Below are 25,191 nucleotides of genomic sequence, written 5' to 3'. Positions count from 1 at the left end.
CTTCCTTCCTTCCTTCCTTCCTTCCTTCCTTCCTTCCTTCCTTCCTTTTCTTTCTTTCTTGACAAAGTCTCACTATATTGCCCAGGCTAGAGTGCAGTGGTGCGATCTCGGTTCACTGCAACCTCTGTCTCCCAGGTTCAAGCGATTCTCCTGCCTCAGCCTCCCGAGTAGCTGGGACTACAGGCACGTGCCACCATGCCCGACTAATGTTTTGTATTTTTAGTAGAGACAGGGTTTTCACCGTGTTAGCCAGGATAGTCTCGATCTCCTGACCTCGTGATCCGCCCGCCTCAGCCTCTCAAAGTGCTGGGGTTACAGGCGTGAGCCACCGCGCCCAGCCAATCCTTCATTTTCTAAATCAGGCAGCTGAAGCCAAGAGAGGTGGTGCGACATTCCCAAGAGCATTTGCTCTGTCTGGATGCAGTGACTCCATAGGTCAGTACTCACTTCATTCCACAAGGCAGTCTCTCACTAGCAATTTCTAGAGGCGAGCATAGATACTCCAAGAGGGGCAGCTTGGGAACATGGAATCAGCCCTGGATTATGTGACAGCAATTTGGGTTTGAGTCTCAGCTGACACTTAACCTGCTATGTGACCTTGAGCAAATAACTACGCAACATCAGCTGTGGTTTCCTCATGTGCAATAAAGGAGTCACAACCAGATTTGTTAGACGATCTTAAGAAAGAAAGAAGCAGAAGCATTTTGTGAAGTGCTGTTTCAGAATGTGATTATGAGGGCATGATGGCTCACACCTGTAATCCCAGCTACTCAGGAGGTTGAAGCAGGAGGATTCCTTGAGCCCAGGAGTTTGAGACCAGCTTAGGCAACACAGGAAGACCCTATCTATACAAAAGATAAGAAAATTAGCCGGGTGTGGCGGTATGTGCCTGTAGTTCAAGCTGCTTAGGAGGCTGAGGTGAGAGGATCACTTGAGGCCAGGAGTGCACGATGCTGCACTCCAGCGTGGGTGACACAGAGAGACTTTGAATCTAAAAATATTAAAAAGTAATACAAAAAAATGATTATGGCTGTTCTAGGCGTATTTCAGGGGCTGTCCCTGAGATATTAAAAAATACAAATAAAAATATTAAAAATAATACAGAAATAATACAAAATGCTGTTCTAGCATATCTCAGGGGCCACCCCACAGAGGGCCACAGCCTATGCTTGTGCAGAATGGAACTGTGTGGGATTTTCAACCAGCCCAGTTTGTCTTAACCCAATTGCGTGCTCAGCATCTAAGGATAGGCTTTTTGAGATTGGAAAAAAAAAAAAAGGAAAAAGAAAATACTACCGAATTTCAGTCCTTGGTTTGTGACCATCTTTCTAGCTCCAACCCTGTTTCTCATTTGCCATCCATCTAGCAACTGGGAAGGAGAAAAGAACTCTTCTTTTACCCTCTAGTTCCTGGGCAGCATTCAAGAGTTATGGGCTTTTGCTCCCCCAAGAAAGAAACATTATCCTCAGCCTTCAAGGATGAGGATCCCTGAATGTACCAGGAACTAAATAATGCCTTTTCTCTATCTTTCATACTGGAATTTAAGAGGCCCCTAGAGCAGCTGAGTTTATTAGGACCCATAAGAACTGTACTATAACCAGGACACCAGCAGCCATAAACCTGTACCTTGAATTTTGCAACAAATCCTGAAATGGTGAACTAGGACGAGCTCTTGTCTCTGTCAGCAGAAAAAAATAAAATAAAATAAAAGGAGAAATGCAAACTCAAGCAGAAAAAGAGACCCGAGAAGGGAAGGCAGGAAGAATGAGCGAGAGCAAAAACAACAGCCACGCTATAATGATGGCAACAGTCATCAGGACACAAAGAGGGAGGTGGTGTGTGCAGACCTCACTGAGCAAGTCTGGGGAAGTTACCTCAATCATCGGATGGGGTCCAGCTCATTAGAGAAGTGGGGAAGCGACTGGGGCAATTAGAAAGACACTTGCGCCTGTATACACACACACACACACACACACACAGCCACAGAGGAAAGCATAAGAAGCTGCTTGGAGAAAAGCAAAACCCAGGTAGACAACAAAAGACCTCTTGGAACCTTCTGAGTAGCTTCCACTGATGGAAGCACCATTGGGAGCGAGGTCTCTGGGGAAGGAGTGGATATTTTCTCCTACATCCTTTGGTGCTACTCAGGTGGCTGAATTGACTTTCCTCTGAATACCCCGAGTTCCTCTAAGGCTCAGCAAAGTGGACTCTGCCCGTTTTAGAAAGGAGTACGACAAAATTAGAATGTGTTGTGTCTGTGGTGGACGTGCACAGTTGGCGCAATCGTGGCAGGGCAGTGCTATGGAGCAGGGCTTAGAGCCCCAGCACTTTCTCCTGTGGAATGAAGACCATTTCTGCAGAGACCATGTTGCAAACACACACACGTGCACAACTGGCTCTTCCTTTGCAGGGAGCCTGCGTTGCCCCATATCCCACTTTACCAGCATGGCAAACCCTGCTAATTAATAACACAAAATTCTTTCCTCTTTCCTTGCCCATAAACAGAACTCCAGCTTTCTTTGGGGGTGACAAGGTGTCTGTTTCATCTCTCAGGCTCTTTGGGAATCATATGAGACAATTCTGGTTAATGAGATAAATGCCTAATTTGCTGCTGGTGTAGGAGTGGGGGTGGTGCTGTGAAAACTTTGTCTTTCCTGATATCAGGGATAATGAAGGCTGGAGCTGTCTTTTATCCTCTGTTTTCCCCTTGAACATGGATACGGTGTCTGGAGCTGCAGCAGCCATCTTGTGACTATAGAGTCAAAGAGGGCAAAAGCCAATCCCTATGAGATTCTAAAACAGACGTTTAGAAAACTGATCCAGCACCTCCCACCCCTGGACTTCCGTTATGTGAGAAAAAATAAATACTTCTTTGTGTAAGTCGCTGTGAGTTGACTTTTTTGTACTTGCAGCCAAATTCAATCTTAACTGGTACATTCAGGTAGAAAGAACTTGGCACCTTTTTGTTTTTTTAACTTCCAACCTTCGTGTTGCCTCTTTCTAGCTCTTGAGACTTCATTGTCAAAGTATTAAATAACCCCAAAATTCCCCAGGGTGTCTTGGGCTGGGCTGGGGCAAAGAGAGAAGCTTCCAGTGCCTGGGCTGACTGGAGCTCTCCAGCTCTCTGTCCCGCCCTCCTTTGTGCCTGTCTGCTCCTGCCTGCCCTGCTCCCCGCCCTCCCAGGGTCTTGGCTCTCCCTGGAGGTGCTTCGTGCCTCCTACTTCGACATCATCTCTGATCCAGAATGGGTTAAATTTTTTATTGATTTATTTTTCTTTTTGTGAGTGCGCAGGGAGGAAGAAGAGGGAAAATAAATTATACATCTCCCAAGATACGATCTGTAGTTAATTCTTAATTAGGACTGACAGATGCTTCCCCCATAATCCTATTCCCAACATGTTCTGTTTGCTTTGTTTGGTGCTGGAAGATGTATTGTGACACAGTAATGACCTTTCTAAGCTTGTCCTGGAAGTGTTATTGGCATTCTAATGATTTATTGCATGTTCCAGTTGATTACAGGGCCATTTGTCAACATTTTATTTCTCTCTCCATAAACCTGTCTCCTGCGTCACAGACATTCACTGGCATGAAATTTAAACAAATACAGTATATTGCTCTTATTCAACTTCTGTTTTCACTTGGAGCCTCTGGAGCCAACCCATTCTGGCCAAGAGGGGGCTTTTTATGACCGGCGTTGCTGCGGCTTTCACAGGGCAGGAACTGGTCTCTGTGTATGAGGCTGGAGATGATTTCCTCTCTATTGATTTGCAATTCCTTGTGATGGGAGTATTTTTCTACAGCCGAGTTGGTCAGGCCAGTTTCCCAATGACTTGTGTGGATTCTGTCTCTGGGTTTGTGCCTGTTGGCATGCGAGGAACTGCTTGGCTGGAAAAGAAGGTGCTGACCTGTCCTAACCAGTCTGCCTGGTAGATTTATCTCTTAACTCCTTACCACCACAGAGTCACCACACAGGTGACAGGGCTGAGCAGGCCCGGGGGACATTCAGAGAGAATGTGAGTCATGCCATCACAGCACGAAGGCTCATCCTGTTCCCAACTCGCTGGGTGACCTTGGGCCCACCCCATCTCGCCCAGGGCCTCAGAGTTATAGGCTGGCTGGGCTTCGTGCTGTTCCTGACATTATTTATGACATGAGCCTGGTCACCCCTGTCCTGTAACTGCCTCACAGAGGTGCTCTAAGGATAAATAAGTCCATTATCTGCAGAGTGCTTAGAGCTCCTTTGAGGAAGGCTTTACATAAATGCACAGTTATTCTTGTGCTTATATTAAGTCAGTTCTCAACCTTTAGAGTCGGTTCATAAGATGCTGTGGGGGAGTGGGAAATAAATGAAAGATCTGGCTCCCCTTTCAGTCTCGGATTGAGAAAGCATGAATATTCACCTGTATGCCTTTTCAGACACATGCACACACCCCCACGTGCCTCCACCCTCAGCGGAGCGCACTTGTGAAAGTTAAAGATTCAGCATGAACAGGGATAGCGTTCAGCTTTCCTCAGATTTCTGCATCCCTAGTAGACTCTTCCTGGTCTCTAGCATTGTCTGTCCTAAGTGATGCGGGGAAGCTGGAAAGCTACAGTGGCGCCCCTCTGTATTCCAGATCCACGTGTGCCTCCCACTGGCGTCTCAAAATCTCCAGACTGATAACTGAGCTTGTAATGAGTTTACATGTGTTCGTTCCCTGAAAGCTCCTTTCTCTCCTTGGAATACCTTTCTCATTGAATGGCATGAACATCTGCTCAGTGGTCCAGTTAGAAACCTGAGAAGCCTTCCTGCCTTCGTCTTTTCCCCTATCTTCCTCAAGTTCTGGTAGATTCTGTGCCCTGTATGTTTATCAGCTCCAAACCTTCCCCGCCATGTCTATCCTCAGGCCCTCAGCATTCCTCCCCTGGACCATGGCCGCGTGCCCTTCCTTGGCTGGGGATAGCAGTTGCAAGCAACAGAAACTCAGTGTTGCTGTTGCCAAACATATTTCATGCTTAAAATAGTAGGGGGAAGCCAGAAAATCAGGACTAGAAAACAGGTAGGAGCTAAGAGACCTCTAAATATTACACAGTTGGATCCTCAGTCAAGGTCCCCATTCCAGTGATCTGTTTCTGTGGAACAAACCACCCCACACTCAATGACTTAAAATTACAATGTTTATTTTGCTCATGAATAGGCAATTTGGGCATGGCTTACAGGGAGTAGCGCTTGTCTTTGCTCTACGTGGAGTTAGCTGGGGTGGCTGGAAGGGTGGGGCCTGAAGTCTCCCAAAGGTTCCCTCCTTCACAAGTCTGAAGGTCTGTGCTGGCTGTCAGCTGGAATCTTAGCTGGGATTGTTGGCCAGGACACCTACCTACACATGGCTGCTCTGTGTGGTCTGGGCTTCCCTGCAACATGGTGGCTAGGTTCCCAGGGCAAGCCTCTCAAGAGAGAATGAGCCAGATGGAAGCCATCTCACTCTTCACAATGTAGTCTCTGAAGTCTTGCAGTGTTACTTCTATTGCTTCGATTCCAGAGGAGAAATAAACTCCACCTCTTGTTGGAGAATTACAAGACTGTGGAAGAGCATGTGGAATTCGAAATATTGCTGTAGTCGTTTTTGGAAAATACAATCTGCCACAGCCTGTGAAAAGCGTGCTATTTAGTTACCCTCTCAAAAGTCAACATTTCTAGAAGGCAGTGTTGGATTGACTGTGCCTGTCGTCCACTCCTGGCTACTCTGGCAGGTGAGGGAGAAAATCTTGCCCCTTCTATGATAGAAAGCAACAGTGGTCTCCCTTCAGGACCACACAAAATAAGGAGTTTCCACTGAAAGGGAGATCAGGGTGCTAATAGAAAGATGGAAATGGGGATGTGGAGGACAGTATTGTGTGCTAGGCTGCCCCCAAATGACAATGATTTTCTGCAGCCTGTCTCCCCAACTCTGTTTAGGTCTTCATTACTTTGATGCCATTATGATCTAAAATTCTATTGTGATCATGTGACCACCAAGCCTAAGATCCTCTGATGTTTCCCAACAATTTTTGAATCAGTCTCAATCTCCTCAGCCTGGCATAGCAGAGAGTTATGAACCTGGCCCTTCCCTATGTTTGCAGGTGTCTTCTGGCCACAGCCTAGAGCCCACAGCCCATGCACAGCCTCTCCACTGCCATGTTGCTTTCTGGCTCTTTCTCATGTTTTCCATGCTCGACTTTGTCTGAAATTTTGTGGAGTATGGAAATTTTGTATTTGCAAATCTGCAGATCGTTCTGCGTCAAAAGTCTTTCCTCTGCATCCTTGTGTACAGGCTAGTTTTAATTCACATACATGAATTAAACATACGTATATATACACACACACATACATATATATACTTATATACATACATACACACACACCTGTGTCAAGGGCTACGTCCACTGAGAAGCTTTCTCTGGAGTCACGTCCCCTATCCCAGGTCAGGTTGTGGGTCTTTTCTGTGTTTCCACAGCTCTATTGCAGTTCTGATCTTTGCCTTTCTTGCCAGTTTTCTCAGAGGGGCAAAGACTCTGTCTTTACTGTCTTTAGATCACTCAGAGCTTAGAATGCTACTGGCCACATAGTGGTTGCTCAGTAATGCCAACCAAATGGTAACAAACAACGTAAGGTGGTCCAGATCCCATTTTCTTTTCTTTTCTTTGAGACGGAGTCTTACTCTGTTGCCGAGGTTGGAGTGCAGTGGCACCATCTTGGCTCACTGCAACCTCTGCCTGCCTCCTGGGTTCAAGTGGTTCTTGTGCCTCAGCCTCCCAAGTAACTGGAATTACAGGCATGCACCATCACACCAGGATTCTTTTGGTATTCTTATTAGAGATGGGATTTCACCATGGTGGCCAGGCTGTTCTTGAACTCCTGGCCTCTAGTAATCTGCCCTCCTTGGCCTCCCAAAGTGCTGGGATTACAGGTGTGAGCCACCGTGCCTGGCCCCAGACTCACAAATGCCTAGCATCAACCCCATTTTTTAATATGACTGTCTGAGGCTGGGTGTCATGGTGGGAGATAGCTTTTGCAGTTAAATGTTGGAAAGCCAGATGAAAACTGTTCACCACCAGTGGCGCTATTGACTGTGCAGAATAGGGTTGGAGGGGAAATCATCTTCACTCAAGTTTCTGGGCCACATGAAAAGTTGATGCTAGGCATTGGTGACTTAGTCATAATTTGGGCCTGGGTGGGGTACCCCTGTGTGGGGTATGTACACATGCAACATAATGTGTGACCAAAACTGTTCTTTGGTTCAACATTATCCCAAGAGAAATGAACACTGGAAAATGGCAGGGAGGAGCAAACACATGTAACTGGCAAGGAGAATCATTTATTTTTCTTTGTACCTTTCTGATCTAATTGCTCTCTCTTGGTGACTTGGACAGAATATGAAGAAAAGCATGAGAGGTTAAATATCTTTGAAGAAGGGGAATGAACTTGGTAAGTGAAAGGCAGAGAGTCAACGTGGTTCCTTTCACATGTAGACCCATGATGGGATTAGGCCCAGGGTGCATCAACTTGCTGGGAGACACAGGGATGGGATTAGCAGGGCTTTAGCTCTCTTTCTGGGGACAAATTTCCCAGTCATTGCTGGATCCTCAGTGCAAAAGCACTGTCTCATCAAGGACGCCTGCACAGGCCACATGGCAGACCCATGACCATTGGCCCCCAGCTCTGCAGAGGTTGCAGCAGGCCCTGTCCAAGGGGCAAGAAGGAAATCCAGCCCTTGGCTGAAGAGGATAGATGGGGTGAGGAGAGGGGCATCCCTGGGAGACTGGGAGGTTGAAGAGCTCCAAGCCCAGTGCGAGCTGTATGTAACGTATGGCTTAATTTCCTCTCAAATTAGACACTTGATAAAAAAAGTTATTATATCTGTCAAATTGCCAGGGCATTTTATGGGTGTGATAAAGTAAGAACCACTGCTTTACAAACCTTGATGGGATGTTTCAGTACCTGGAAAACAATTTTATGGCCGCCCAGGCTACTAACAAATTGCAAATACTGATTAAGCCATAAAGTTACAACAACATTAAAATATAATGAGAGGTTATTGCATGAGGGAAGGCTTTTAAGCAACAGCCGCAGCTGCACTCAGCTGCCAAGGCGGGCTCATGGTTTCTCTGGCATAGTGAGACATGTCAGTACTCCGTGGTCGCTTCTGGGCCAGGCCTGGGCTCTAGGGAGGGCATCTTAGGTGGGATTTCCTTCAGGGTGGAGCAGAGCACAGAGAGATGCTGCCTACACTGAGGGCTTAGAGACATCAGACATTGGACGTTGAATGTCATATTTCTTGGGACTCTGGGACATAAGACTGGGCAGAGAGCAAGGGCCCTGTGTCTGTCCCACACACCCTGGTTTGGATGTGACACTCTTCCAGGAAGTGCAAATTCCCTCCTTGACCCTTTGTTTTCGCTTGCTATGGAGATTCATCTCCCCTTGATGTGGCGTTTCCCGTTCTATATACTGGGCAACTCCAAATGGTCAATGTGTAAGCTCGAAGGTGGTGCTATGGGGAGCAAAAGGTAAACTGATCTATAGACCTAGTTTCTGCCCCTAAAGAGCCATAGTCTAGTGGGGGAGTGGGAACCTATGCACGAGAACATAAAAATCTAGTGCAGAATTTTGTAAGAGCTGGTCAAGCCCCTCGATGGAATCTACTGCTGGGAAAGAAGTGAAGTGAGTTTTCTCTCTCTGGTTCTCTTTGCCTTGCTATGCTTTAGTCAAGCTGAAATTTTCTTGAGCTGCCCAGTCTGTCACCCAAGGAGGCAACAATTCCTGTCTGGATCACTGGTCCATACCTTCAGCTACAAGAAAATGTCAATGGAAGCCCAGACTTCTTGAGTCCCGGGGTGGTACTGCTTGCCTCCTGTTTGAAGTCCTGTGACAGGGGCTGCTGCCCCGTGGTGCCCTGCATTTCCCAGAAGGCAGGAGTTTCCTTCTTCATTGCCCATCCCAGAGCTGAAGTCATTTGTGTGGTTCTTTAAATCTCAGAGCCTTTGCCACGGAGGGTGGCAACTTCTCAAAAGGGGTAGGTACATTAGTCATTTGGGGCTTCCTTTACCAAGCATGGGCCACAGGCCTCCTGACAGCACGTGGATGTCCTACGTTTTATCTAGGAAAGAAAAAGATGTGGCTATGAGACCCATGTCACCTCCCCAGATGGGAGAGGTAGAGCTGAATATTTTCAGGGAACTTGTGTAATGAGTCAACAACAGTGACAGCTGTTTAGTGTGGAAGGCAGGAGAGGGTGCTCCGGGGTCAGGAGGGTTGGGGAGATAAACACAAACTCAAGACTTCTCCACTGAGTGGCCCGGGGTAGGTTATTTAGCATCTTAATGCTTTAATATTCTCTTTTTAATTTATGTATTAATAGATCACATTATATTTATGCTGTATTATTTGTATAATCATTTATATTATATTTATCATTTGTATATTTATTATTTATATTTATCCTCATTTCAATGACCTACTCATAGGGTTGTTGGAGGATTAAATGTGTGATATATGTGAATCCTTGAAGGGATCCAGACTGGCATATCATAAACCCTCAATTAATATTATTACTGCCATTTATTGAACATCTACTGTGTATTAACATCTCTGTTTGTACTTTACATGAATTATCTCTTTAATATTCATAACAAACAACAGCATAGCTATTGTTAGCCCTATTTCATAAATGCAGACACAGTGAGGCTCAGGAGAGAAAGTCCCTTGAAGTCCCATCAAAGTGCCATCAAAGCTCTTTGATGGCGGAGTTGGAATTCACAAATAGGTTGGGCTGATTTCAAAGTCCATTCTCAAGATGCCATAATTCAGAACACTTTTTAGGACTCATAGGGCAGATACCTAGAGAAATGGGAAGAAACCTCTCTTCTTGTCCTTCCTGCGTTGCACCGCACCCATCCACAGGACTTCAACTTGGGCTCTGTCGACCTTGGTGTCCAGGACCGGCTCTGACTTCTGGCAGGCTTGGGGAGGGTATGATCAAAGCCATCTGGTGTGCCCCTTATGGCAGGTTGTCTTCGTTGCCTCAGCACAACTCTTCAGCATTTTACAAGGATAAGAATGCCTTGGAGCAGCCTGGGTTCAGGGGTTCGAGACCAGCCTGGCCAACATGGTGAAGCTCCATCTCTACTAAAAATATAAAAATTAGCTGGGCATGGTGGTGGGCACCTGTAATCCCAGGTACTTGGGAGGCAGAGGCAGGAAAATTGCTTGAACCTGGGAGGTGGAGGTTGCAGTGAGCTGATATCGTGCCACTGCACTTTAACCTGGGCAACAGAGAGAGATTCTGTCTCAAAAAAAAAAAAAAAAAAAAAAAAAAAAAGAAAGAAACTTAGAATGGAAACATATTCAGGAGACAGGTGGTCCCATTTTGACTATATTCATATGAAGAGATGGGCAGGCATAGGGGACAATGCCACCTACGGAACAAACCACACAGTTTGCTTAGGGTGCCACCGGTGGGGTAAGTATGAAACAAATGGAGTGATAGCACTCAGAGGCTCCTTATTCATTCATTCCTACTCATTCATCATTTATTCTGCTAAATGTAACAGAATTAAGTACCTGTGAAAGACCAGTGCCATCAGTGGCACTCGGGATCAGCAGTTGAATAGAGAGGGAATGCACGCTCACGGCTGTTAGAGTAATAGACCATTGTACTGTCCACGGGGCATCAAATACTATAACAAATGTGAACGGAGTACAAGGAACTATAGGGGAAAAGGTGATGGGGATCTCAAGTCAGCTTGGGGAGGTTCTGAATCTGAGGCTGCAGCTGAACTGTCTGGGCCAGAGAGAATTAGGATAATCATATTTCAGTTCTCTCCCTTCTCTCTTAGGAATACTGCTCCTGGGGTCTAGGCTGTGAAAACATTAGTAGTGACAACTCACATCTGTGCAGCACTTTGCAAAAGGCACAGTCGTCCCATAAGACAGCTATTGTTGTCATTCCCATTTGATAAATTAAGAAACAACAAAGCAGAGAGGGGGTGTACTTTTCCCAGTGTTACTTTTTTCTCTCTCTCTCTTTTGTACTGTTAGTTCTTAGCCAGGTAGCATGTGGCCCCCATGTGAACAGGGACTTGTGTCCTCTGAGTGGCTGCTCACTGGCATGTTTTCAGCACCCAGAAGAGTGCCTGGGACATGGTGCTCACTGGATAATGTCTTGTCAAATGAGTGACTGAAACACAGATTCTTTTTAATTCCAACACATCTGTACTTTTCACTACATCACCAGCTCCTGCTGAAATGCCAGTGGCCTAGAGAGCATTTCTGCGGGAGAGAACATGACACACAACTATTACTTTCTTCCCTTAACCGATAAGCACAGAGGACAGGTACAAGGTTTTAGTGACCATCGTGTGTATGACGCACACTCCGTTGGACCTCTCCGAGGTACCTGGGGAATGGGAGCATGGCAAGGGTGTGACGATGGGCTGTGGAAGTGGAGAAGGTTAGCATGAGGTCTCTTGCAGGGTGGCTGAGCAAGATGGGAACAGTCTTCCAGCCATTTCTGCTCATCAGACAGGACCCTGTTGTGGCCCATTTCTGCTCATCAGACAGGACCCTGTTGTGGCCCAGCTGGAATCAGACACAAACAAAGTAGCCTTCTCCATGCCAACAAGAGTGGAAATAAGATGTGTCAGTAAGACAAAACCTCTCCTCGAGGCTTCTCTGCAGTACCTATTAGAAGTGCAGTCAAGAGGCTGCGGGTGGTGGTGGAGAGCCTATGGTTCAGAAGAGGGGGATATTAGCGCCGGCACACTGGGCTGTAATGGAAAATGTCACCTTTTTCAATTCCTTTGAAATAGTCACCTGTGATATATTTTCTGACGTTGCTGCCCTGTTCTTAGCTGGGTCATTCCTCCTCTCTGGCATCTTGGGAGAGGAGAGGGATGCAGTTGCAGAGGAGAGACCCTGATGGAACACCAGTCTCCATTCCTGTTGTGTTCTAGAGCCCAGGCTGAGCTTCTCTGTGCCCAGGTGCAGTGGTTCAGCCTGTCTTAGCGAGTGTTGCCTTCACACTGGTCCCCATACTCCTGATCACTGCAAATAGGTCTAACTGTGTTCATTTCCTGCCCTCTGTGGAGCAGGGCTGACCAATGCCTGTTCTACCCCAGAATTGTGTGCTGGTCAGCCAGGGCTGCACCTAGCAGCCCTGCAGGTTGTCTCAAAGAGGCTATTTTTAAGTCTTTTGCTCCTTTCTGGAGCGCCAGCATGGTGTCGTTGCCTTAGTGTTGTCGCATCTTCCCAACGTGACCAGACCTTGAGAGGTAAAGGGGAATTTCATCTGGAGAAACTGCAAGTTGAAGTAAGAACAGGGTATATTGGTGACTGCATCTCTTAGAGGCACACCTGGGAAGGTGTGGCAGTGCAATGACCAGCTCCACTCTGTACAGGGATTGGCTGAGTCTGGAAGTACTGTGTGTGGAGGGAAAGAGAGAGGGGCAACTGAGAGACAAAAATCTTGGGCAAAAAAGCGTGGAAAAATAAAAAATGCAATGCACCAAACTCTAACAAACTGAGGCATGAAACTTTGAAGTGGCTCAGCAAGTAAATATGGTCTTGCAACTGGAGACAGAGGGCAGGAAATAGACACATTTAGATCTATTTGCTGTGACCAGGAGGATGGGGACAAGTGTGAAGGCAGCACTCCCTGAGACAGGCTGCGCCCAGTGGTCCACCACTGTGCCTGGAAACAAAGAAGTCCAGCACAGCTCCTGCAGCCCGTCAGAGATGAGCATGGACACCTTTAGCTCCTATCTACTTTAGCCTACATGGCATCTTCAGTGTGTCCTGGGAACTGGGATATTCATCTGCACATGCCTCCAGATATTGCTGAGGAGTTGTGTTACTGTATAGATCATCGTCTTTCACTTTAACACTTTATATTCTATAGTACTAGGTAGCCTAACCTGCATCCTGGGGCTCCAATGCAAGGCCAGAGCATCTACGCTTACCCTATGCATTGATACAGGGATGTGTGGTAGCCTAACAGTCATGGGAACAATCACACTGTCTGTGTCAGGATCTGCAAAGCCCAGCACTATGACTGTCATTTTACATACAAAGTCTCTCATTTCCACAACCCTTTGCTGGGTTTTCACCTGCACTGATCTGTCTTCAGTTGCAAGATCACATCTACTTGCTGAGAAATTTCAAAGTTTCATGCCTGGGTTTGTTAGAATTGGGTGCATTGCATTTTTTATTTTTCAACTTTTCTTTTCTCAAGATTTTTGTCTCCCAGTTGCCCCCCTTTCTTTCCCTCCTTACACAGCATTTCCAAACTCAGCCAATTCCTGTGCAGAGTGGAGCTGGTCATTGTACCACCACACTTTCCCTTTGGTCTCTGAATCTCTTCATCCTTATGCCAAATTGTCTGTGTTTATTGAATTTGGGCCTGTGATGTCTCTAGCACCCCTGGGTGTTCTGAGCCACACAGCCCAGCCCCCTGAGGCTCTCATTTCCACTGCCTTGTGCTCCTCAGTCCCAGGAGAGGACCTCTTATTTCCAAAGGTCCAAGAGGCCTTGTGGGTTTGCCCAGGAGTGAAAGCTGAAGGCAGTTTTGAGTAGAGAAGTTGGGGGTTGGGAGTGCTGGTGTTCCTTTTTCATATCAGGCAGTCTGTTGACCCGACAGGGCCAGAGTTGTTGTCTGCATTTTAGAGATTATAAGAATGAGGCTTGAGGGCCCTAAATAGCTGGCCCAAGATATCATAGCTAACCCTAGGACAGAGGTGAAATTTCACCCTGGGTCTGTCTAATTTTAGGGCCCTCTCTGCTATATAAACTTGCCTCTTACATGAGAGGACATAACAGGGTGGATTCTGAGGAAGTGACTCGATGGCTAAGGTGTTCTGTCTCTCTTGAACATTACCAAATGCTACTACTAAATAAGTCTGATGACTGCTACTATGCTACTGGTAGAAGTTAACATATACTGAGTTCTCATTAACCTTGTTGAAAGTGACTCTGCATACATCAACTCTTTAATTTTTATCATATTCCTCTACAGATTTATTTACTTTCTGGATGAGAAGACTTAGGCCAAAAGAGGTCATTAGAATAGCCATTTAATGGGGATAGTGGTACCAACACGATAATGAGCATGGTTATGTTTCTGAAGTACATCCAAACTTACAATTTTTAAAGGCCTCCCACACCTGCCACTCTGCTGGTCAGGACAAAAAGGAGATGCAAGGGGAATGGAGGCTGGTAGAAACAGTATTCATTAGCAGAGTATAGTAAGAGAAAAAAAGTGTTCTATTAAAAAAAAAAACCATGTAACATTTAATAATGCCCCCAATGCTCAAAACCAATTGCTTTCTTGAAGTGTGCCAAAATGCATTTGATCTTGCTATGGATATGAGGCAAATGCGTTTCTTCCTGGCATCCTAGGGGGCTAATGTTGATGCTGTCTGAAGATTTTTATGGCACTTGCTGCTGTTAGCGTTGTCTGTCTTGCACAGGGCAGTGTTTGGAACGCCATTTTTTTTTTTTTTTAAATCAAAGTAGGGGTCCAATATATTCTTTTGTATGAGGGCGCATGATTACCTTCTTGAATAGTTTGGTCCTCATTGGCAAAGATAGAGTATGAAGAGGCTTAGATGCCCTTGCAGCACGAACAAGGGAAAGTGTACACAATTGTGGGACTGTTCCTGGGGACCCCAGCATCACAGTGTGACACAGCACAGAGGGTCTGAGGCTGGTAGCCAGGGGGCTTTGATCTGAGCCCCTCCTCTGTTGCTGACTGCCCATATGACCTTGGATAAATTATTTCCATCTTCTGGCTGGCCTTGGTTTCTATAAAATTCGAGGTTGAGCTAAATGATTTCTAAGGACCCTCCCTGCCTTTACTGTCCACCTGTATGCGTGCTTCATCCAGGCATCCTTCCCCTGCTGCTGCTGAGGGTCATCTATCTGCCCCCAGGCCTCTCCTCTGATTCACAGTCCTTCTTCCTGCTCCTGGAATGGTCTTTCTAAATATGCAAACCCTGTCATGACATACTTTCACCTAAAACCCTCATGCCTATCGAATACAGACAGAATTCTTTGCCATGGATATAAATAAAGACATAAAGGATATAGGTAACAGAACTATAGAGTATGGTTTACCAGTAGATAATCATAGAGTGGATTACCAAATACCAACTTGGGTTTAAGCACTATGGAACTCTATTTCCCCACATAACTGAGATGCCCATTCCTCCCAAAAGAGAGTGAAACATCTACAAAATGGAACTTTTGTAGTAATAACTTCCCTGAAGTAGAAAGTTTACTGGCTACATTCACTGACCACAATGCATTAATATTAGAATTTACTAACTGAATAATACTTGTCAAACATGTTAGAAACTTAATCTCGGCCAAAAAACCCTAAAACCTAAGAGAACTTAAAAAAAAATCCTAATTGGCCAGAGAGGAAATCATAACCGCAAAGACAGATTGTTTAAAATTATTAAAGATCTAAAATCCTGCATATCAAAAGTTATGGAATGTGGCAAAATCTATTTTTAAAGGGTGATTCATATCCTTAAATGACTTTATTAATAAGAAGAAATGAAAAGTAAATGATGTAATAACTGAATTCCAGAAGTGAAAGAAATAAAAATAAAGAAAACCAAGAAAAGTAAGAGGTGAGAATTAGCAAAAACAAGAGCAGAAACGAATACATTAGCATAAAAAAGGATCAATTCTTAAAAAATACAGAACAAACAGACAAAAATAGATTATGCTTTGGCAAGGATGGCCAAAAAAAGGAAGAATGAACAAGAAATCACAATCAAATATGAGAAAGACTGCAGGTAGTAGTTTCCTATGACTAGTGTAACAGATTACTGCAAATTTAGTGGCTTAAAACATCACAAATGTATTCTCTTACAGTTTTAGGGGTTGCAAATCTGAAGTCAGTTTCCCTGGGCTGAACCCAGGGTGTTGGCAGGCTGGCTCCTTTTGGAGGCTCTAAGATGGATCTGCTTCCTCCCATTCCTGCATTCCTTGGCTTGTGATCCTTTCTTTGACCTTTTGCTTCTGTTATCACATATCCTTTGACCTTCTTGTCTCTCTTTCATAAAAACTTGTGTTGGGAGACTGAGGTGGGAGGATCACTTGAGCCCAGGAGTTAGAGGCTGCAGTGAGCTGTGATTATGGCACTACATTCCAGCCTGGGCCACAGAGCAAGACCTTGTCTCTGAAAAAAAGACCTTGTGATCACATGTAGAATCTGGCTGGCAAATACTGCATCATGAACTAATCTCAAGATCCTTAATCACACCTGCAAGTTCCTTTTGCCATTCAAGGCAATATCCACAGTTTCTGGGAATTAGGACACAGATATCTTTTAGGAAAACATTATTCAGCCTACCATATTTTATAACCACAAACATTTTCAAATATAAATGTTCAACTTGTTAGTCTTAATGTAGATTTTAAGTATTCTCACCACAAAAAGAACGTAACGATGTGAGATGATGAAATAATTGGCATGTTAATTAGCTTGGTTGTGGTAATCGTTTCACAATGTAGACACATATCAGAACATTACATTGCACACATTGCATACCTTAAATACGTATAATTTTTATTTTTCAATTATACTTCAATAAAGCTAAAAAACATAAAATGCATATTAGGGAAATATTATATAAAACATGACTTTAATAATTCTGAAATTCTAGATGAATGGTGTATCCTACCCTGGAAGAATAAAAATGTTGACAATCGACTCAAGGATAAAAAATTTGAATAGAACAATAAATCCTCCCTTCTCCGAAAGGTTCACCAAAAAGGCACCAGTTCTAGAAAATTTTGTTTTTTTCATGTCTTCATTGAAAAGATAATACCCAGATTACATACATTTCTCCAGAGCATTAAAAATACGGAATATCTTCAACTTCATTTTTTGATTCTGATAATGAAACTAGACTTTCTCAAAGAAAACACACAGAAAAAATCTCACTTGAATATAGATATAAAAAGCCTGAGAAAAATATTAACAAATAAAATATAGCAATGTATTGAAGGAAAAATATGTCATAACGAAGGATTCCAATCCAAGGATTCATTCCAAGAATGATAATGAAAGCTCCATTCAACATTAGAAAGTTTATCAATGCAATTAAAAAATGTAATATGATTTATTCCATTACTACGTTAGAAAAAAAAATGATCATCTTGTTGGGGTCCCAAAGTGCATTTTACAAAATTCAACATCCAGACCTGAAAATTGTAATTTAGAAAACTTTAGTATATTAGGAATAGAAGAAAATGTATTAAGATAAAAGAGTATCAGAAACCAATAGTAATCATCATATCAAACAGTGAAATCGCTGAAATGAGTAAATCAAGAATCTCCCCGAAACTGTTGTCATGTATTACTGTTGAGATCTGGCAAATGCAGTAGCAAAATAAAAGTAAGTAAGAGATAAATATTAAAAAGAGCCCAAAGAGTTTATCATTGGTAAACCTAGAAAATCCAAGCTAATCAGGTAACAATCCACTAGATAAGAGAATTCAGTATGTTGACTAATATAAGATAAAAGTCAATAGCTTTCTTGCACACTACCAACAAGCAAATGAAGGCTAATAAAGGAAAAATGTCATATTCACAAATGAAACTAGTTGCTAGAAATTAACAACATAAAATATTGAAGATTCTCATATCATAAAACATTTTAAAGTGTATTGAAAGATCTAAGAAAATAACAGAAACATACTATATTATTCCTGCAAACACTTGTTCTTGTAAGTACTTTTTTTATTCCAGATTTATCTGTAAATTTATGGCATATCATTCAAAATCCCAGTTGGATATTTTTAAACTTTACAAATTGATACTAAAATTCATCTTGAAGAGTGAATACATAAAAATAGTTAGCAAATTTTGGGAAACAGGAGATTAGGGTAGGATTTTCTTTGCTATCTATCACAATAATAATTAAATGATATTTTATTGGCACAGGAATTGATAAATTAACTAACTTATCAAAGTTAATTACAAACAGGTTTGGATTTAAATGCTATTATATAATATAGAAAAACATTCTTTAAACCTTGGGTGGGAGCAGATCTTTCTAAAGATCTTTTGAAGAATTACATTGAAGCCAAAACCCTTTAAAAAGTCAACAGATTTGCTTACATAATAATTGTATACTTTTATACATCAGAAGACATATTGGCAAAATAGACAACAAACTGGAAAAATATGTATTGAGCATGTTAGGCAAAGATTTGTAATATATAAAGTACTACTACAAATCAATAAGAAAAAGTAAATAGCAACCAAATTATGTTAATTGGTGATTCACAAAAAAATACACATTTTTGATAAATGTTAAAAGAAGATATTTTGCAATAGAAAGGAATGTATATTCAATCTTTGAGATTCCACTTTTCCCTTCTTAGAAACAATGGTAGCATGTATTTTGAGAATGTGTGGAAATATATGCTATTTGTGGTTGTATTAGTCTGTTCTCACACTCCTGTAAAGAAATACCTGAGAGTAGGTAATTCACAAAGAAAAGAGGCTTAATTGGCTCATGGTTCTGCGGGCTGTACAGGAAGCATGATGCTGGCATCTGCTCAGCTTCTGGGGAGGCCTCAGGAAACTTTTAATCATGGCAGAATATGAAGGGGGAGCCAGCACTTCACATGGCCAGAGCAGGAGGAAGAGAGAGGCAAGGAGGTTCTACATGCTTTTAAACAACTGGATCTCCTGAGAACTCGATCACAAGAACAGCACTAGGGGGACGGAGCTAAGTTATTAGGAATGGCCCCCATGATCCAATCACTTCCCACCAGGCCCCACCTCCACCACTGGGGATTACAATTCAACATGAGATTTGGTGGGGACACAGAACCAAACCGTATCAGTGAGGGTGTAAATTAGTTGTCACAATCATCTGGAAAGGTAACTTATCCATGCATATCACATTTAAAATGAGCATTCTCTTTTGTTTCGAAAGCCCTCAGCTAAATTGGGATTCCAGTACTGGAGCAACTAGCAACCCTTCAACTGGAAATGGAGGGACCTAGACTTGGGTGTTTATAGCTGCACCCTAGAAGCTTCTTTTCCTGGCAGATGGCCTAATGCCTAGTTGTCTGACCTGTGACCAGGGGTTCTGCACACAGGGAACTCATTTATACTGGCAGACGCCCTTGTGGCTTTTGTCTAATCTGTGTCCACTTTATGCTTGCTCTGGTGCTAGAAGCCAAACTTTGTGTTCTCCTTGGTGTTCCAGGAAAAACCCAGCCTGGGGTAGCCCCTGGTTCTTCAAATAGAGGGTGCAAATTCAATACACCACCACAATAGGTGGTCAAAGATTTTTTACTTACAGATTCTGGACAGGGAAGGTGCAATGAGTAGAGAGGGCAGTCCTCATTCCCCAGATGACACAAGGCAGGAATACATACAGTCAGGAAAGAGTAAGTGAGAGAGAGAGAGAGAGAGAGAGAGAGGCACTGGCAGTATAGAAAAGAAAAGAGGGTGTAATTTTAAGTTTGTGAGCAAATGCGTTAATATTCCCTTTAAAGGAAGTGACAGCCCAGTCTGCTAGATGAGAGAGTTGCCTTCAAATTCTTATTTCTGGCTACTGGCTTGAGCCATTTGGATGTGGTGTAGAACTAGAGACTATGTCAAGGGTGACACAGTTCTGGTGTGAGAAAGTTAAACCTGGATTCAAAATGTATCCGACAGAAAATTGTATGAATTCGCTACACATTTTACCTAGCAACTACATATCTATATATTTATTCTATGGAAACAGTCTCATAAGTTTGCAAAGGCCTGTATTCAATGTTAATGGGTATGTTATTTGAGATAATAAATCAGTTAGTTATTTGACATAAATATGAGAGGGAACTTCAACAAGTTTTCAGAAAAATGGGATTAAGAGATAAAAAGATATAAAGTTTGTTATTCAACATAAGCTCCATCAGCTCTGTGATACTTTTGTAGGTGATGATACCAGCCATTTAGTCCATCCCTAAAGGACTGAGGGTCCTGGGAATGTAACCATGTCAATGCAGTCTTTTTCACATTATTAACTGAAGAAAACTGGGTGCCTTTTACAGATCTTTTTTTTCAAGAGTAGAAAACAAAAAGAAGTCAGAAGGAGCCAAATCAGGACTCTAAGGTGGATGCCTGATGATTTTCCATTGAAACTCACAAAATTGCCCTAGTGATGAGAAGAATGAGCAGCAGTCATGGTGGAGGACTTTTTGGTGAAGACTTCCTGGATGTTTTTCTGCTAAAGCTGTGGTAACATTGTCAAAACACTCATAAAAAGCAGTTACTGTTCTTTGATCCCTTATGAGCATCCAAAAAAACTGTTGCCATGACCATTGCTCTTGGTCTGTCTGCTTTTGCTTTGGCCAGACCTCTTCCAACTCTTGGTAGCCATTGCTTTGATTGCAGTTTGTTTTTGGGATTGTACTGGTAAAGTCGTGTTTCATCTTCTGTTACATACAGTTCTTTGAGGAAATTCTACAGGATCTTGATCCCACTTGTTTAAAATTTCCATTGAAAGCTCTGCATATTCTCAGTGCCTTTTTAACAGGTCAGTGGTGTTTGGGTGAGTGACCAAGAAGAAAGATTTCTAATTTATAATCATTCCATAAAATTTATTTTTCTTGTCTTAATTTCACTGAAATCACTAATTATATTGTTATAATAAATATTTTTTCACACAATTTTTGTTTTATTGGCAATGCCAGAACAGGCAAACTTTCTTGAGTCACTGTCGTTCTTTTTGATAAAATTTCTTCTAAAAAAATGGGATACGTGTCAAGAATGTGCAGGCTTGTTACATAGGCATATGTGTGCCATGGTGGTTTTCTGCACCTACTGACCCATCCTCTAAGTTCCCTCCCCTCACCTACCACCCCCCAACAGGCCCTGGTGTGTGTTGTTTCCCTCTCTGTGTTCACGTGTTCTCAATGTTCAACTCTCACTTATAAGTGGGAACATACACTATTTGGTTTTCTGTTCCTGTGTCAGTTTGCTGAGGTTGATGGCTTTCAGCTTCATCCATGTACTTTTCAACTTCATCTGTGTCCTTGCAGAGGACATGATCTCATTCCTTTTTATGGCTGCATAGTATTCCATGGTGTATATGTACCACATTTTCTTTATCCATTCTATCATTGATGGGTTGGTTTCAAGTCTTTGCTGTTATAAATAGTGCTGCAGTAAACATATGTGTGCATGTATCTTTATAGTAGAATGTTTAATATTCCTTTGGGTATACACTCAGTAATGGGGTTGCTGGGACAAATGGTATTTCTGGTTCTAGATCCTTGAGGAATTGCCATACTATCTTCTACACTGGTTGAACTAATTTGCATTCCCACCAAGAGTGTAAAAGTGTTTCTATTTCTCCACAGCCTCATTGGCATCTATTGTTTCCTGACTTTTTAATAATTTCCATTCTAACTGGTGTGAGATGGCATCTCACTGTGGTTTTGATTTGCATTTCTCTGATGATCAGTGATGTTGAACTTTTATTCATATGTTTGTTGGCTGCATAAATGTCTTCTTTTGAGAAGTGTCTGTTCATATCCTTTGCCCACTTTTTGATGGGGTTGTTTTTTCTTGTAAATTTGTTTAAGTTCCTTATAAATTCTGGATATTAGACCTTTGTTAGATGGGTAGATTGCAAAAATTTTCTTCCATTCTATAGGTTGTCTGTTCACTCTTATGATACTTTCTTTTGCTGTTCGGAAGCTCTTTAGTTTAATTAGATCTCATTTGTCAATTTTGGCTTTGGTTGCAATTGCTTTTGACATTTTTTTCATGAAGTCTTTCCCCATGGCTATGTTCTAAATGGTATTGCTTAGGTTTTCTTCTAGGATTTTTTTATGGTTTTGGGTTTTACATTTAAGTCTTTAATCCATCTTGAGTTAATTTTTGTATAAGGTGTAAGGAAGAGGTCCAGTTTCTGTTTTCTGCATTGGCTAGCAAGTTTTTCCAGCACAATTTACTGAATAGGAGATCATTTCCCCATTGCTTATTTTTGGCAGGTTTGTCAATGATCTGATTGTTGTAGATGTGTGGCATTGTTTCTGAGGTCTCTGTTCTGCTCCATTGGTCTATATGTCTGCCTTGGTACCAATACCATGCTGTTTTGGTTACTGTAGCATTGTAGTATAGTTCAAAGTCAGGTAGTGTGATGCCTCTGGCTTTGTTTTTTTGGCTTAGGATTGTTTTGGCTATATGGGGTCTTTTTTGATTCCATATGAAATTTAAAATAGTTTTTTTCTAATTCTGTAAAAAATGTCAATGGTACTTTGATGGGAATAGCATTGAATCTATAAATTACTTTGGGCAGTATGGCCATTTTCAAGATATTGATTCTTCCTATCCATGAGCATGGAATATTTTTCAATTTGTTTGCATCCTCTCTTATTTCCTTGAGCAGTGGTTTGTAGTTCTGCTTAAAGCAGTCCTTCACATCCCTTGTTAGCTGTATTCCTAGGTATGTTATTCTCTTTGTAGCAATTGTGAATGGGAGTTCATTCATGATTTGGCTCTCTGCTTGTCTATTGTTGGTGTAAATGTATGCTTGTGAGTTTTGCACATTGATTTTGTATCCTGAGACTTTGCTGAAGTTGCTTATCAGTTTAAGGAATTTTTGGGATGAGATGATGGAGTTTTCTAAATATAAAAATCATATCATCTGCAAACAGAGATAATTTGACTTCCTCTCTTCTTATTTGAATACACTTTATTTCTTTCTCTTGCTTGATTGCCCCGGCCAGAACTTCCAATACTTTGTTGAATAGGAGTAGTGAGAGGGGTAGCCTTGTCTTGTACTGATTTTCAAAGAGAATGCTTCCAGCTTTTGCCCATTCAATATGATATTGGCTGTGGGTTTGTCATAAATAGCTCTTATTATTTTGAGCTATGTTCCATCAATATCTAGTTTATTGAGAGTTTTTAACATGAAGGGATGTTGAATTTTATCAAAGGCCTTTTCTGCATCTATTGAGATAATCATGTGGTTTTTGTCCTTGGTTTGTTTATGTGATGGATTACATGTATTGATTTGTGTATGTTGAACCAGCCTTGCATCCCAGGGATGAGGCTGATTTGATCATGGTGGATAAGTTTTTTGACGTGCTACTGGATTCATATTGCCAGAATTTTATTGAGGATTTTCATATGGATGTTCATCAGAGATAATGGCCTGTAATTTTCTTTTTTTGGTTGTGTCTCTTCCCAGTTTTGATATCAGGATGATGCTGGCTTCCTAAATGAGTTAGGGAGGAATCCCTCCTTTTCAATTGTTTGGAATAGTTTCAGAAGGAAAGGTACCAGCTCCTCTTTTTATTTCTGGTAGAATTCAACTGTGAATCCATCTGGTCATGGGCTTTTCTTGGTTGGTAGGCTGTTAATTACTGCCTGAATTTCAGAACTTGTTATTGGTCTATTCAGGGATTCAACTTATTCCTGGTTTAGTTTTAGGAGGGTGTATGTGTCCAGGAATTTATTCATTTCTTCTAGATTTTCTAGTTTATTTGCATAGAGTTGTTTATAGTATTCTCTGATGGTAGTTTGTATTTCTGCGGGGTCCCTGGTGATACCCCCTTTGTCATTTTTTTATTCTTTTTTTTTTAAAAAAATTATTATTATACTTTAAGTTCTAGGGTACATTTGCCTAATGTGCAGGTTTGTTACATGTGTACACTTGTGCCATGTTGGTGTGCTGCACCCATCAACTCGTCAGCACCCATCAACTCGTCATTTACATCAGGTATGACTCCCATTGCCATCCCTCCCCGCTCCCCACTCCCCATAATAGACCCCGGTGTGTGATGTTCCCCTTCCAGAGTCCAAGTGATCTCATTGTTCAGTTCCCACCTATGAGTGAGAACATGCGGTGTTTGGTTTTCTGTTCTTGCGATAGTTTGCTGAGAATGATGGTTTCCAGCTGCATCCATGTCCCTACAAAGGACGCAAACTCATCCTTTTTTATGGCTGCATAGTATTCCATGGTGTATATGTGCCACATTTTCTTAATCCAGTCTGTCACTGATGGACATTTGGGTTGATTCCAAGTCTTTGCTATTGTGAATAGTGCTGCAATAAACATACGTGTGCATGTGTTTTTATAGCAGCATGATTTATAATCCTTTAGGTATACACCCAGTAAAGGGATGGCTGGGTCATATGGTACATCTAGTTCTAGATCCTTGAGGAATCGCCATACTGTTTTCCATAATGGTTGAACTAGTTTACAATCCCACCAACAGTGTAAAAGTGTTCCTATTTCACCACATCTTCTCCAGCACCTGTTGTTTCCTGACTTTTTAATGATTGCCATTCTAACTGGTGTGAGATGGTATCTCATTGTGGTTTTGATTTGCATTTCTCTGATGGCCAGTGATGATGAGCATTTTTTCATGTGTCTGTTAACTGTATGAATGCCTTCTTTTGAGAAATGTCTGTTCATATCCTTTCCCCACTTTTTGATGGGGTTGTTTGTTTTTTTCTTGTAAATTTGTTTGAGTACTTTGTAGGTTCTGGATATTAGCCCTTTGTCTGATGAGTAGATTGCAAAAATTTTCTCCCGTTCTGTGGGTTGCCTGTTCACTCTGATGGTAGTTTCTTTTGCTGTGCAGAAGCTCTTTAGTTTAATTAGATTCCATTTGTCAATTTTGGCTTTTGGTGCCGTTGCTTTTGGTGTTTTAGACATGAAGTCCTTGCCCATGCCTATGTCCTGAATGGTATTACCTAGGTTTTCTTCTAGGGTTTTTATGGTTTTAGGTCTAAGATTTAAGTCTCTAATCCATCTTGAATTAATTTTCATATAAGGAGTAAGGAAAGGATCCAGTTTCAGATTTCTGCTTATTGCTAGCCAATTTTCCCAGCACCATTCATTAAACAGGGAATCCTTTCCCCATTTCTTGTTTTTGTCAGGTTTGTCAAAGATCAGATGGCTGTAGATGTGTGGTATTATTTCTGAGGACTCTGTTCTGTTCCATTGGTCTATATCTCTGTTTTGGTACCAGTACCATGCTGTTTTGGTTACTGTAGCCTTGTAGTATAGTTTGAAGTCAGGTAGCGTGATGCCTCCAGCTTTGTTCTTTTGACTTAGGATTGTCTTGGCAATGTGGGCTCTTTTTTGGCTCCATATGAACTTTAAAGCAGTTTTTTCCAATTCTGTGAAGAAACTCATTGGTAG

Source organism: Piliocolobus tephrosceles, chromosome 7 (genome assembly GCF_002776525.5).
Source record: "Piliocolobus tephrosceles isolate RC106 chromosome 7, ASM277652v3, whole genome shotgun sequence".
NCBI classification, from domain to species: Eukaryota; Metazoa; Chordata; class Mammalia; order Primates; family Cercopithecidae; genus Piliocolobus; species Piliocolobus tephrosceles.
This window is presented reverse-complemented; position numbering follows the sequence as displayed.